Below are 12,416 nucleotides of genomic sequence, written 5' to 3' on the forward strand. Positions count from 1 at the left end.
TCGGTCCTTTAAATGAGATAGATTTTGGAATTTAATGTTTTTTTTTTTTTCTAATCACCTAGACAATATATATTCCACCTAGGAAATATCAAAAGTATAGCAAAATGCAAAAAATAAGAATAAAAGTTGCCTATAGGAGCGCCTGGGTGGCTCAGTCGATTAAGCATCTGACCTCAGCCCAGTTCATGGTCTCACAGTTTGTGGGTTTGAGCCCCATGTCAGGCTCTGTGCTGACAGCCCAGGGCCTGGAGTCTGCTTCAGATTCTGCGTCTCTGTCTCCCTCTGCCCCTTCCCCACTCATGCTCTCTCTCTCAAAAATAAATAAACATTAAAAAAAACTTTTAAAAAGCTGCCTATACTCTAATCAGCCAGATGTAATATTCTTAAAATACTGGTATATTACCTTTTTAATTTTTCTTCTAGTTTTCTTTCTATACATATATCACTTTGTTAAGTTGGGCTTGTGTACACAACTTAAAATTTTACCTTTAAAATGATAGCTTTTCCTGGGGCAGGATGAGGTGAGCAGCTGGATGGCTGTGTTTCAGTTCCCTTCCCTGCTTGTTTCCACATTCCCTATAGCAATGAGCTTCCTCAAAAATTTCCTACAGCCCTGCTCCACTGAGGGGCCCCAGCAGCAGCAGTCGGATACCAAGGCTGTGCTGAGCGGCAAGGGCCTTGGCACCGGCACCCTTTGCATCGCTGAGAGCCACCTGACTTGGTCAAATGGCTCCGGATTAGGATTCTTGATGAAATATCCCGTCATTAGCTTCATGTGGCGTCCAGGGACCTAAATGCCTATCCACAAGAGCATTTGTATATCAGGGTGCATGAGGAGGAGGAGGAAGAGGAGGAGGCGAAGGAGAAGAAGGAGGGGCATAAGGAGGAGGAGAAGAGGAGGAGGAGGAAGAGGAAGAAGAACAAGAGGAGGAGGAGGAGGAAGAGGAAGAAGAACAAGAGGAGGAGGAGGAGGAAGAAAAGTAAGAAGAAGGAGGAGGAGGAGGAAGACGGGAGGGAAGAAGAAAGGGAGGAAGACAAAGAAGGAGAACAAGAACAAGAACAGGAGGGAGGAGAAGCAGGAGGGGAAAAGGAGAAGAGGAAGAGGAAGAAGGAGGAGGAGGAGGAAGAAGAAGAACAAGAAGAGGAGAAGGAGGAAGAAAAGCAAGAGGAAGAACAAGAAGAAGAACAAGGAGAAGAAGAAGAAGGAGAGGGAGGGGGAGGAGGAGGAGAAGGGGAGGAAGAAGAAAGGGAGGAAGATGAAGAAGGAGAACAAAAAGAACAAGAACAAGAACAGGAGGGAGGAGAAGCAGGAGAAGGAGGAGGAGGAGAAAGAGGAGGAGGAGGAGAAGGCAGTGATGATGATGTTGAACCTATTGCTCAGTTTAGGTCTGTGCTTAGTGATAAACGTACATCGGAGGCAATATTCGCTGCAATGTGTGAATGCCAGGCTTTGCATCCAGATCCTGAGGGTGAAGATTCAGACGACCACCGTGGAGAAGAATACGATGTGGAAGCCCGTGAACAAGGGCGGGAGACATCCCTACACTTCACACCTGTGAAGCAGGACTACCCCATCGAACAGGGTAAGGCCAAGTCACACTGGAGAGATAAGAAGGTACGCTTTCTCAGTCTGTGAGCAGCCAGTATAACACGGCTGGAGAGCAGACAGAAGATTCAGTGAGATTGTGAAGAGGGGATAGAGAGAGGTACTACCCCAACCATTGGTGCTCAGTTTGAGTATGCAGATGTTGACCACTGAGGATGATTTACTCTGCTGTGGGATTCTGCTCATAACTGTAGGAAAGAACTTGGTGCCTCTTCTACTATGGAGTGGGTGTTGATGAGAGAGTCTTTGTCTTTCCTCAACCAGCTCTTTTTAGAGACAAAGTATACTGAGACAAAAAGTTCTCATGAACATTGGATACTATGGCCTTTATTAACAAAGGCGAATTAACTTGACCAAGAGGGTATTTGTAGTTTATCATCTACCCCCAAACTTTCTGTGCATAGGTACCCTCTGAGTAGGCCTACAATTCCTGCCTCCACTCTATGCATTGCCTGTCACCCAGCAGGCCTACATGATGGGAATGTGCAGGCCTTTGAAGGTTCAGGTACGCTGGATGGGAAGGAGGGAAGCTGAGTCTAAGATACACCCCTTTAGAACCTAAGGATCCCCATACCCCTTAAAAAGGCAGAGATCTGAGAAACCCTGGCCTCTGCTTGTTCTCCACAGGGTTGTGGGTCTTTTTACTAATTTGGGACCCAGATAAATTCATTCAGGCATCTTCATGGACCCCTTTGGGTAACATCCCAGCTTCGTTTACTACCACTAACAAGTGCCTCCGACCATGTCTCTCACCAGTTTGTTTTGTTATAACCTCTTAGGTCCATCTCCATAACAACAAGTGAAATTGGGATGAAGTCCTCAAAGTACTTCAGATAATTATTTTGTCTTTGTAAGAGTTTAACAAGTAAATCTAGGTTTTCTATAAAAATACATACATACGAAAATACATAAATAAATAAAAGAATGGCTTTTGTTACATTCCAGAAACTACTCTTGGGGCTTCATATGTTTTATGTGATTAATAGCGTATTGTGAACATATCCTTATGTCATTCAAAATTATTCAAACATGTGCTTTAATGGCTACATACTATAGCACCACACTGTGCATTATCAGAGCCTTGGTGTCCAATGTACAAGCCACTGCCTGCATAAGCTGTGGGACTGGCATGTGGTGAGGTCTCCCTCGAGCAAGAGGAGCCTTTTCTCCTAGGTCACACAAAGGTGCCATTTGGGCTAGAAAATGCCCAGGTGCACAAAAATAGCATAACCTAGCCAGCTCCCCATCACTGGGATGTCTCGGGTCATTTCCATGTATCACTATTATAAATATCTTTGGGGTTTTTTTAAATAAATAAATTTGGTTTTTTTTTTATTTTTTTATGTTTACTTATTTTTGAGAGAGAGAGAGAGACAGAGAGACAGAGAGAGAGCAGGGGAGGGGCAGAGAGAGAGGGAGACACAGAATCCAAAGCAGGCTCCAGGCTCTGAGCTGTCAGCACAGAGCCCAATGTGGGGCTCAACCTCGCGAACCACAAGATCGTGACCTGAGCCGAAGTCAGATGCTTAATCGACTGAGCCACCCAGGCACTCCTGTGCATAATTTGTTAAATCAAAGAATACATAATTTTTGAGGCTCTTGTTAATGTTGCTGAACTGCTCTCCTACCACATACTTCAGAGTGCCCTTTTCTCTACAGCTTCTCCATTCTAGATGTTTCCATCTTCTCTAATCCTGGACAATTGAATGTATGACAAGTGCACATTTTTAATGTCCAATGATTTGATTACTAGAGAGAATGAATATTTTTAGTTTTAGTTTTTTTTCAGTTTTTATTTTTTATTTGAGAGAGAGAGAGAGAGCATGAGCAGGGGAGGGGCAGAGGGAGAGGGATGAGAAACTCATCCTCATCATAGACCCCAATGTGGGGCTTGATCCCACAACTCTGGGATCATGACCTGAACCAAAATCAAGAGTCAGATGCTCAACCAACTGAGCCACCCAGGCACTCCAGAATGAATATTTTTAGATGCTTGTTAAAAATATGTATTTCTTCCCTTAAAAATGGCCAACCATATTCCTTGCCATTTTTCTATTGGGATATTAGTCTTATTGATTTAAGGGCTCTTTGTAGGTCAAGAATGTTAACCTGTTACCTACCATGTGTTTTTTTATGTATTTATTTTTTCCATGTATTTTAAAAATACTTTCCCCAATTGTATATTGTCTTTTGATTTTGCTTTGATACTTTAAAATTTTTAACATGAGAGTAGTCAAATCTATTGATCTTTTCCTTTATGGCTTCTGCCTTTACTTTGATGTTTAAAAGGGTTTTTCCATTCCAACTCAGAATTTACCATTTGTTCATTTTTAATTAAACATCACATATCTGTAACCTAGGTCCTTTCAAACTGGCCTTGGTTTATAAGGTTCAGAGTCTGCTAACTTGTTCCAAAAAATGTGGCTGCTTTGGCTAGCAGAGCATTGGACTGGGAGTGGGGAATTGGGAGAGGAAATGGGAGAAATTAATCTTCAATAGATTCTGCTTCTCTGTGCCTAAATCCTCTGTGTTGTAAAATGTATAAAATTACATTTGGACCTCAATTTTACCCTTTTTTCCTATTATAAAATATGGCACAAAAACAGAAGGCTGCACAGTGATAAACAATCATGACAACTGTCCATATAACTGTCATCTGTGTTATTGAGATGGAGATAGAGAGATGGGGGAGGGGACGGAGGGGAAGGGGGAAGAGGACAGGGTTGGGGGAGGGAGAGAGACGAGAGATTCCTGCTGAAGGTCCTTTCTCAAGGACACACTCCTCTTACCTCTTGGTAATCACTATCCTGACTGTTAAGGTCTTCACCTCCTTGTTGTGCTTTAGGCTTTGATCCCCTATGTGTTCGTCACCTAAATTTCCTGCATGTTTCTAAGTTTTTAATGGTTTGATTTTTTTCATTCATCTCTCTAATCCATTAAAATTTATCTTATTTTACGATGTGAGAAATTAAAAGTTATTTTTTCCTCAGATGGTTTAGCAATTATTTTGGCACTGCTTACAGCACAATACTTTCTTCCTGAACCATGACTTTTAAAAGTCAGGTTTTGGGGCGCCTGGGTGGCGCAGTCGGTTGGGCGTCCGACTTCAGCCAGGTCACGATTTCGCAGTCCATGAGTTCGAGCCCTGCATCGGGCTCTGGGCTGATGGCTCAGAGCCTGGAGCCTGTTTCCGATTCTGTGTCTCCCTCTCTCTCTGCCCCTCCCCCGTTCATGCTCTGTCTCTCTCTGTCCCAAAAATAAACGTTGAAAAAAAAAAATTTAAAAGTCAGGTTTTGGGCACCTGGGTGGCTCAGTCGGTTAAGCATCCGACTTCAGCTCAGGTCACGATCTCACAGTTCGTGGGTTCGAGCCCCGCATCAGGCTCTGTGCTGACAACTCAGAGCCTGGATCCTGTTTCAGATTCTGTGTCTCCCTCTCTCTCTGCCCCTCCCTCACTCGTGCTCTGTCTCCCTCTGTCTCAAAAATAAATAAACATTTAAAAATAAATAAATAAATAAATAAATAAATAAAAGTCAGGTTTCCTGAGCTGTAATTTATCCTCTTTAAGGGTAAAGTTCTATGAATTTTCACAAACATACACAAGTGTGTAGTCACCACCATCATCCCACACAGTTCACTTGTGCCCTTTTGTAGTGAGTCCCACACCCCGGCACCTGGCAACCACCGATCTGTTTGCTGTTCCCATAGTTGTGCCTTTTCCTGATCGTCAACCTAACATGAACATACAGTTTCTAGCTTTTTGAGTCTGCCGTCTTGCACATAGCACGATGCTTTTGAGATCCGTCCATATTGTTGCTTGTATCAGTAATTCATCCTTTTTATTGACAAGTAGTATCCCATCGTCAGGGTACACAGGTTCAGTCTTTCACCATTAAGGATGATGGTAGCTGTAGGGTTTTTGTAGATGTCCTTTATCCGATGAGGCAGTTCTACTTGGCTGAGAGTTTTTATCACAAATGGATATTCAATTTTATCAAATGCCTTTCATGAAGCTACTGAGCGATGCATCTCTGTCTGTCTGCCCTGGGAGTGATAGACTTCGCCACCCTGGAGACTTGAAGCTTTAGTCTACATTCAAGGGGAAATTGTCCAGTGGAACGGGCAGGGCCTTGTGCCCCACAGCACTTGAAGCCCTGTGAGCAAGTGCTGCCATCCGTGACCCTGGTAGCTTAAGGCTTTTGATGCCTAAGAGAGAAGAACCCAGGAAGCACATGACATTTTGTGTCCCCCAACCACCATTAATCAATTGCCTCTGCCCTGCCTGTACCTCCGAGGTGGGCTGGAGAGAGCCAGGCTCCTGCCCCCCGTATTTCTCATGAGCACGTGGTGGAAGTCTGTGGGAAAGGTTACCGCTGAGTGTGACACTTCTCGGCAACCTCCACTATCCCCGATTTACACTCTTGGCACAGATGGATGATAGTGGTACATTCGACAGCTGGTTTCTTCTCACCCACATGGAGAGTGGAGGTGCCTCAGGCTCCTGTGGTCCGCCAGAGCCCAGAGGTGGCGAAGCCTGTCTCAGCGGAGAGGAACTGCTTTCTCTTCTGAATCAGGGTACTCGGTTGCCTCACAACCTCACCTACCTCCTGGGATCAACAAAAGTAATGATTTTGTAGTTTCTCTGTCATTTCCTCATTATTAGGTTAGCTTAACAGCTTTCTATATCTTAAGGAGAAGCCTAAGAACACTTAAATCCCACCTTTACCTTATACCAAATGTATATACTTGACTCTGTTTAGGGGGCTATTTTTATTCTTACACAAGAATGATGCTACTTTGATAATAAATCTTTCTTTCTAACAGTGTAAGTCAGCCTTCAATCTTCCAAAAATTCTTCAGCCCTTTATTAATCTTCCCAGGTGACCTTAGAATTATATTGTCTAGTTAAAAAAAAATACTTTTGACATTTTTATTAGAATTGAAATGGCAGAATTATTAAGATGCCATCCAAGAATGTGGTATGCCTTACCTTTTATTTAAGACTTCACGTCTCCCAGTGAAGTTTTAGTTTTATTTATATGGGTCCTGCATACTTTTCTTACATCAAGTTTATTTCTAGATATCTTATATTTAGCCTCTATCTTAATGCCTTTTTAAAATTGTATTTTCTAACTGATAATTGTTGATTTAAAATATAAGCGTTGATTTTTGTGTACTGATTTTGTAACCAACAGACTTGTTCAACACTTCTTACTCTTAATAATTTTTCAGTTGCTTTTCTTCAATGCCCAGGTAGGCAATTACACGCAAGTAGTAATTTATCTCCTCCTTTCTGAAGCTTTTTCTCTTATTTCATTTTGTCTTACTATTTCCACTAAACTTTTGGGAAATATTAAATGACCATGGACAGTAGGCATACTTGACTCTGGTGAGGAACACCAGTTTCACCAGTAAGTATGATACCTGGGGTAAATACAATAAATCTGCTTATCCAATAGCCTCTCCAATTCCATTCTATGTTGTACTTGATGAAGAAAAGAGCAGCCCTTGACATTCGGAAGCTGGCCAGGCATTCAACACTAACCTGTGTTGTTCTCCCATTGGACATAAACCATCTCACAGAATACCAGCTCAGACAAGGTCACTCTGAGACCATGACTAAATGAGATAAAGCAAGTCCACACTATAATTTTTCCTAAGCACAGACAAAAATAAGGTCCTGTGCAACCCACAAAATACCAAACATCTCCCTCTCCTGGCTAAAATAAGTGACTGTTAATTCTTTACGAATTATACCTTTTTTCCCCTCTAGTTTACCTATCTATAAAATCTATTGAGATTTTAAATCATAAAATTCCCCTCACCCCGACTTTCAGATGGCATCCTACCTAGAGTGAATCCTTGCTTCCTCAGGCCATCCACAAATCACCCAACCAAAGGTCAAATCCTATAAAGGTTCTATCTAACACCCTCTTATGGAGGGTTCCCATCGTTCCTTATGATGTGTGCTCTCCCTTGCTGCAACAAGTAATGAACCCACCTCACTCAGTTATGTGTTCACGGCAGTCTCTGGCTAGAGAACATGGGCATGCTTTACAAGTTCAGAAAACTAAAAAGTACAGTTCTAGACACCCTTATAGCTAAGGTTCAAGTCCTATGACATTTCTGCCAATAATTTATACCCATGAGAGATTCAGATAAGAAAGAAAACAATGTGAGGAGGTGGCCAAAGACTGACAGAGTACATATTCTAGAAAGCATAATACAGACATCTGGCCTTTATAGAGCAGCTACAATGGATCCTGGTATCGAGTCCATAGCATCATGGGTGGTCTTTCCACTAAACAGTCCTGTAGTGGTGGAGGGAGTATTTTTGTGGCTGTATCATCCAGGTTGCATGTAGCTTTAAAACTTAGTTCTTGGGCCACTTGGAAATCCTTTGAGCTAGCTAATAGTCTCTAATAATCCCCTTTTGCTCAAATCATTCTTAGAAGATGTCAGAATTAGACACCTGCTGCCTTATTGTGATGTCTTATACCACTGTTATAGCTATTAGGACGCCAAAATGATTGTGAGGGCATCATTTCCAACTCTCAAGTATTACTCAAGTTGATCTTTTGGCCAACTCTAAACCAGAACCGTAAAGAAAGGGGGATTCTGGGAAATGTAGTTCCAGGTCAGGCAAGTGGGCAATGAAATGATCCAGCACATTTCTACATAGAATTCCTAATTTTCTTTGCATGCTTTATGCCTTTTTCTCATACCTATTTTTTTCATTGGTAATTCTTGACTGGGCTCACAGGATCTATTTCAGGATTTTTTTTTCCCCCAAGAACCGAGAGTTAGGGGTGTTCTATTATCAAGTAGATTATGTTTAAACTTTCTTTTTAAAAAGAACAAATTTCTAGTTTTAGGGCAGTAGGATTTTTTAAAATGATATATATATATGTATATTTGTTTTTAAGAGAGAGAGAGCATGCATGAACAGAGGAGAGGGAGAGGGAGACAGGGAGAGAGGGAGACAGGGAGAGAGGCAGAGGGAAGGAGAGAGAGAGAGAGAGAGAGAGAGAGAGAGAATCAATCTTAAGCAGGCTCCCCTCCCAGTCTAGAGTTGGACATGGGGCTCAATCCCACGAACCTGGAATCATAACCTGAGCTGAAATCAAAAGTCAGATGCTTAACCAACTAAACCCCCCAGGCAGCCCAAAAGTGATCTATATAATTCCTATTTGGGGGAATCTACCGAGGTCTTCTTTGTGATAAGCCTGGAATCAATTTTACAAATTCTTACAGACATTTGGAACAGACAGGTGTTTATCACAGCTGTTATTATATAACAAACCACCTCAAATCTCAGCGGCTTACACAATAAGAACTTACTACTTTTCATGAGTCTATAGGTCAGTTGTGGTGGTTTTTTATAGTCTCAACAGAGTTCATTCATGCTTCCATAATCAGTTTTTGGTTGGGTAGACAGCAGTGCCGATGTAAGATGGGCTGTCTAATGGTTGGCTGGCTGTAAGCTGGGGGCCCACAGTTCTTCCACGTGGCCTCTCACCCTCCAGCACTTTAGCCTGGACTTGTTTACATGGCAGAAGCAGAGGTGTAAGAAAGAAAGGGGAAGCACACAAGGCCTAGGCTGAAAACTGTGAACTGTCACTTCTGGCACATTCTACTGGCTAAAGAAGTCACAAAGCCAGCCCAAATTCAAGAGGTCAGAATAGATTCCACTTTTTCTTTCTTTTTTAAGTTTTTATTTATTTATTTTGAGAGAGAGAGAGAGAGAGAGAGAGAGAGGGAGAGAGAGCGCACACACAGGTGCACGTGAGCAGGGGAGGGGCAGAGAAAGGGGGGGAGAGAGAGAGAATCCCAAGCAGGCTCCACACTGACAGAACCCCAAGAACCCCAACTCCACCTCTTTATAAGAGGACCTTCAAAGTCACATTGCAAAGGGCATGGATATAGGAAAAGAACAAAGAACTGTGGTCAGATAGATACATGAACTTAAATCACTGAAATCAGAATTTCTTACCCTGGGGTCCACTACAGATACTTGGAATTTATAGATGACCTTCAGGAGGTCTAGAAATTTTCTCAAATTGACTGCAGAACATGTTCCTCCATATGTGTATTCAACAACCCTTTTAGTTTTATTTAATGCCTTTTCCTTAAATTCCACTTTGTTTGATATTAATATTGCCATCCCTTATTTTACAGAGTGGAATTTTTCTGAGTCTCTTTGGGCCATAAATGAATATAATGATTCATTCAAGTCCCTACTGAACAAACATAAAAAAAATTTTACTTGAGTGAAAAAGTGTGATTTACCTACCAATATTTTTTTCTTCCAACCAATGTATTTGCGATTCCATAACAGATGTATCTGACCTTTTGGCTGGTTTGACTTAAAAATAAAGAAAACTCTCATATAGAAATCTGACCCTAGACAGTTACATCAGAGACACAGGCTTAAGGAAAAGGGCCCAAACTGGTGTTAATGTCACCTATGCAACTTTCTCCTGCTTTAGAATCTGTCTGGAAGCTTACTTACTCCCAAAACATTTCCTGTTTTAAACCTACATATGTGAGTGGGCCCATCTTAATCAACAGAAATCATTATTACAACCTCTGCATTAAAATGAAAAGAAGGGGTGGTGCCTGGGTAGCTGAGTCAGTTGAGTGTCCAGCTCTTGGTTTCGGCTCAGGTCATGATCTCACAGTTTGGGAGTTCGAGCCCCCATTGGGCTCCATGCTTGACAGGGCGCAGCCTGCTTGGGATTCTCTCTCTTCCTCCCTCTCTGCCCCTCCCCTACTCATGCTCACGCTCTCTCTCAAAAGAAACAATCAATCAATGAAAGGAAAGGAAAGGAAAGGAAAGGAAAGGAAAGGAAAGGAAAGGAAAGGAAAGGAAAGGAAAGGAAAAGACTCTACTATTTTTCATCACTTACAGAAAACGCACTCATTTTATTTTGCAATGTTTGCAGTACACTTGACCTGTCTTTCCCCTGGGGCTTAGCTGGAGCCTTATAAGGTTTGGTAAATTTGAGTCCGCTCCAATGACAGTATATTTTCCCTTTCCATCCCACAACCATCTTAACTTGCGGAAGCATGAAGTGGTCCTCATGTTCATAGTGTTAAAAACAGAACTCAAGTTGGCATTCTAACGCAACTCTTTACTTTTCCAAAAAGCAGTAACTATATTTCAGGACACCTGATGTCTGCCTGCATAGCCGCATCCCTCCACTTCCCTAATATGCAGCACAGTAAACTCCTGCAATCACTGATTTACAGTCTGTCTTTCCTATCACAGCGTGAGCTCCATGGGGCAGGGCTGTTTCCTCTTCCACTGTTTGAACCCTCAGCACCAGGCCTGTAAGGGTTGCCCAATAAATTCAGTTGAAAAAAAACGAAAAGCTAATCACTTTTTCAAAATCTGAGTCTGGGCAGGGTGCCTGGGTGGCTCAGTTGGTTAAGCGTCCGACTTCAGCTCAGGTCATGATCTCACAGTCCATGAGTTCGAGCCCCGTGTCGGGTTCTGTGCTGACAGTTCAGAGCCTGGAACCTGCTTCAGATTCTGTGTCTCCCTCTCTCTCTGCCCCTCCCCTGCTCATGCTGTCTCTCTCTCTCAAAAATAAATTAAAAAAAAAAAAAAAGTCTGAGCCTGGGTGGCTCAGTCAGTTGAGCAGCCAACTCTTGATCTTGTCTCAGGTCATGATCTCACAGTTCTTGGGTTGGAGCCCCGTGTCAGGCTCTGTACAGACAGCGTGGAGCTTGCTTGGGATTCTCTCTCCCTCTCTCTGCCCCTCCCCCACTCGTTCTTGCATGTGTGTGCTCTCTCTCTCAAAATAAATAAGTAAACTTTAAAAAAATCTATCCTATGTTAAAAGTCAGGATAATGGTTACCTCTGGGGAAGAGAAGGGGGTTAGTAACTGGGCTTGGGCATGAAGGGGACTTCAGAGTTGCTATCAGGTTCTATCCACCTGGTTACTTGAGCATGTTCACTAGTTCACTTACTGAGCTATATATTTACACTTAGTGTGCTTTCTGAATATGCTACACTCCAGCAAAAAAAGTTTAAGTCTATCACGATTACCTGACAAAGAAGGAAATTACAAGAGTTTCAGAGATCACCATTAAACAAAAATTAACAGGGGCACCTGGCTGGCTTAGTTGGTAAAGCATGTGACTCTTGATCTCTGGGTCGGGAGTTCAAACCCCACGTTGGGCATGGAGCCTACTTAAAAAATAATAACAACAACAAAAGTAATACTTAACAGACATTGTTTCCGAACATATAAACTTAAACTGTAAGTAGGAACCAAAATGTTCATTTATGTTAGAAAATGTACTCTCAACCATAGAAACTAACCAGATGTACTCTGCTTTTGTCGCAATGGGAAAGTTTCATTGAGATGATGTATATAAAGTGCTTAAAACAGTGCTAGGGGCATAGTGCTACATGTTTGCTACAATTATACTTTTTAACACATCAGAAGAATTTCCAAATGAAGGCTTCACCTTAGCTCACAGCCAATTTTCTTCATTAGAATCCAAGGTCTGTTTTGCCCTTACCTCTTTTAAAATAGTTATGGAGCCCATTCACCACCTGGCTTGTTTTGGTCCCACCTGAGGAATTCAGAATTCCCAGGCTAAGAATCATGGAACAGCTGCACTGAAAGAGAACAGAGAGACCCTCTAGTCCAGTGATTCTCCAGTATGCACATCACTGCGGCATTTGTGAAAAGTTCAAGTGCCCATGCCACATTCTGATTCACTTAGTGTGAGAGTAGCACCAGGCATCTTTTAAACCAGTAATTCAAGTGAATCTGAAGGTGGTCTACAAGAAAC

At 42.3% G+C, this 12,416-nt stretch overlaps 1 pseudogene; it reads left to right on the forward strand.

The window, feature by feature from the left end:
• The first annotated feature begins 584 nt into the window (after positions 1–584).
• LOC122476364 lies at positions 585–1,917 on the forward strand (annotated as a pseudogene).
• The last annotated feature ends 10,499 nt before the right edge of the window (positions 1,918–12,416 follow it).

Source organism: Prionailurus bengalensis, chromosome A1 (assembly GCF_016509475.1).
Source record: "Prionailurus bengalensis isolate Pbe53 chromosome A1, Fcat_Pben_1.1_paternal_pri, whole genome shotgun sequence".
NCBI classification, from domain to species: domain Eukaryota; kingdom Metazoa; phylum Chordata; class Mammalia; order Carnivora; family Felidae; genus Prionailurus; species Prionailurus bengalensis.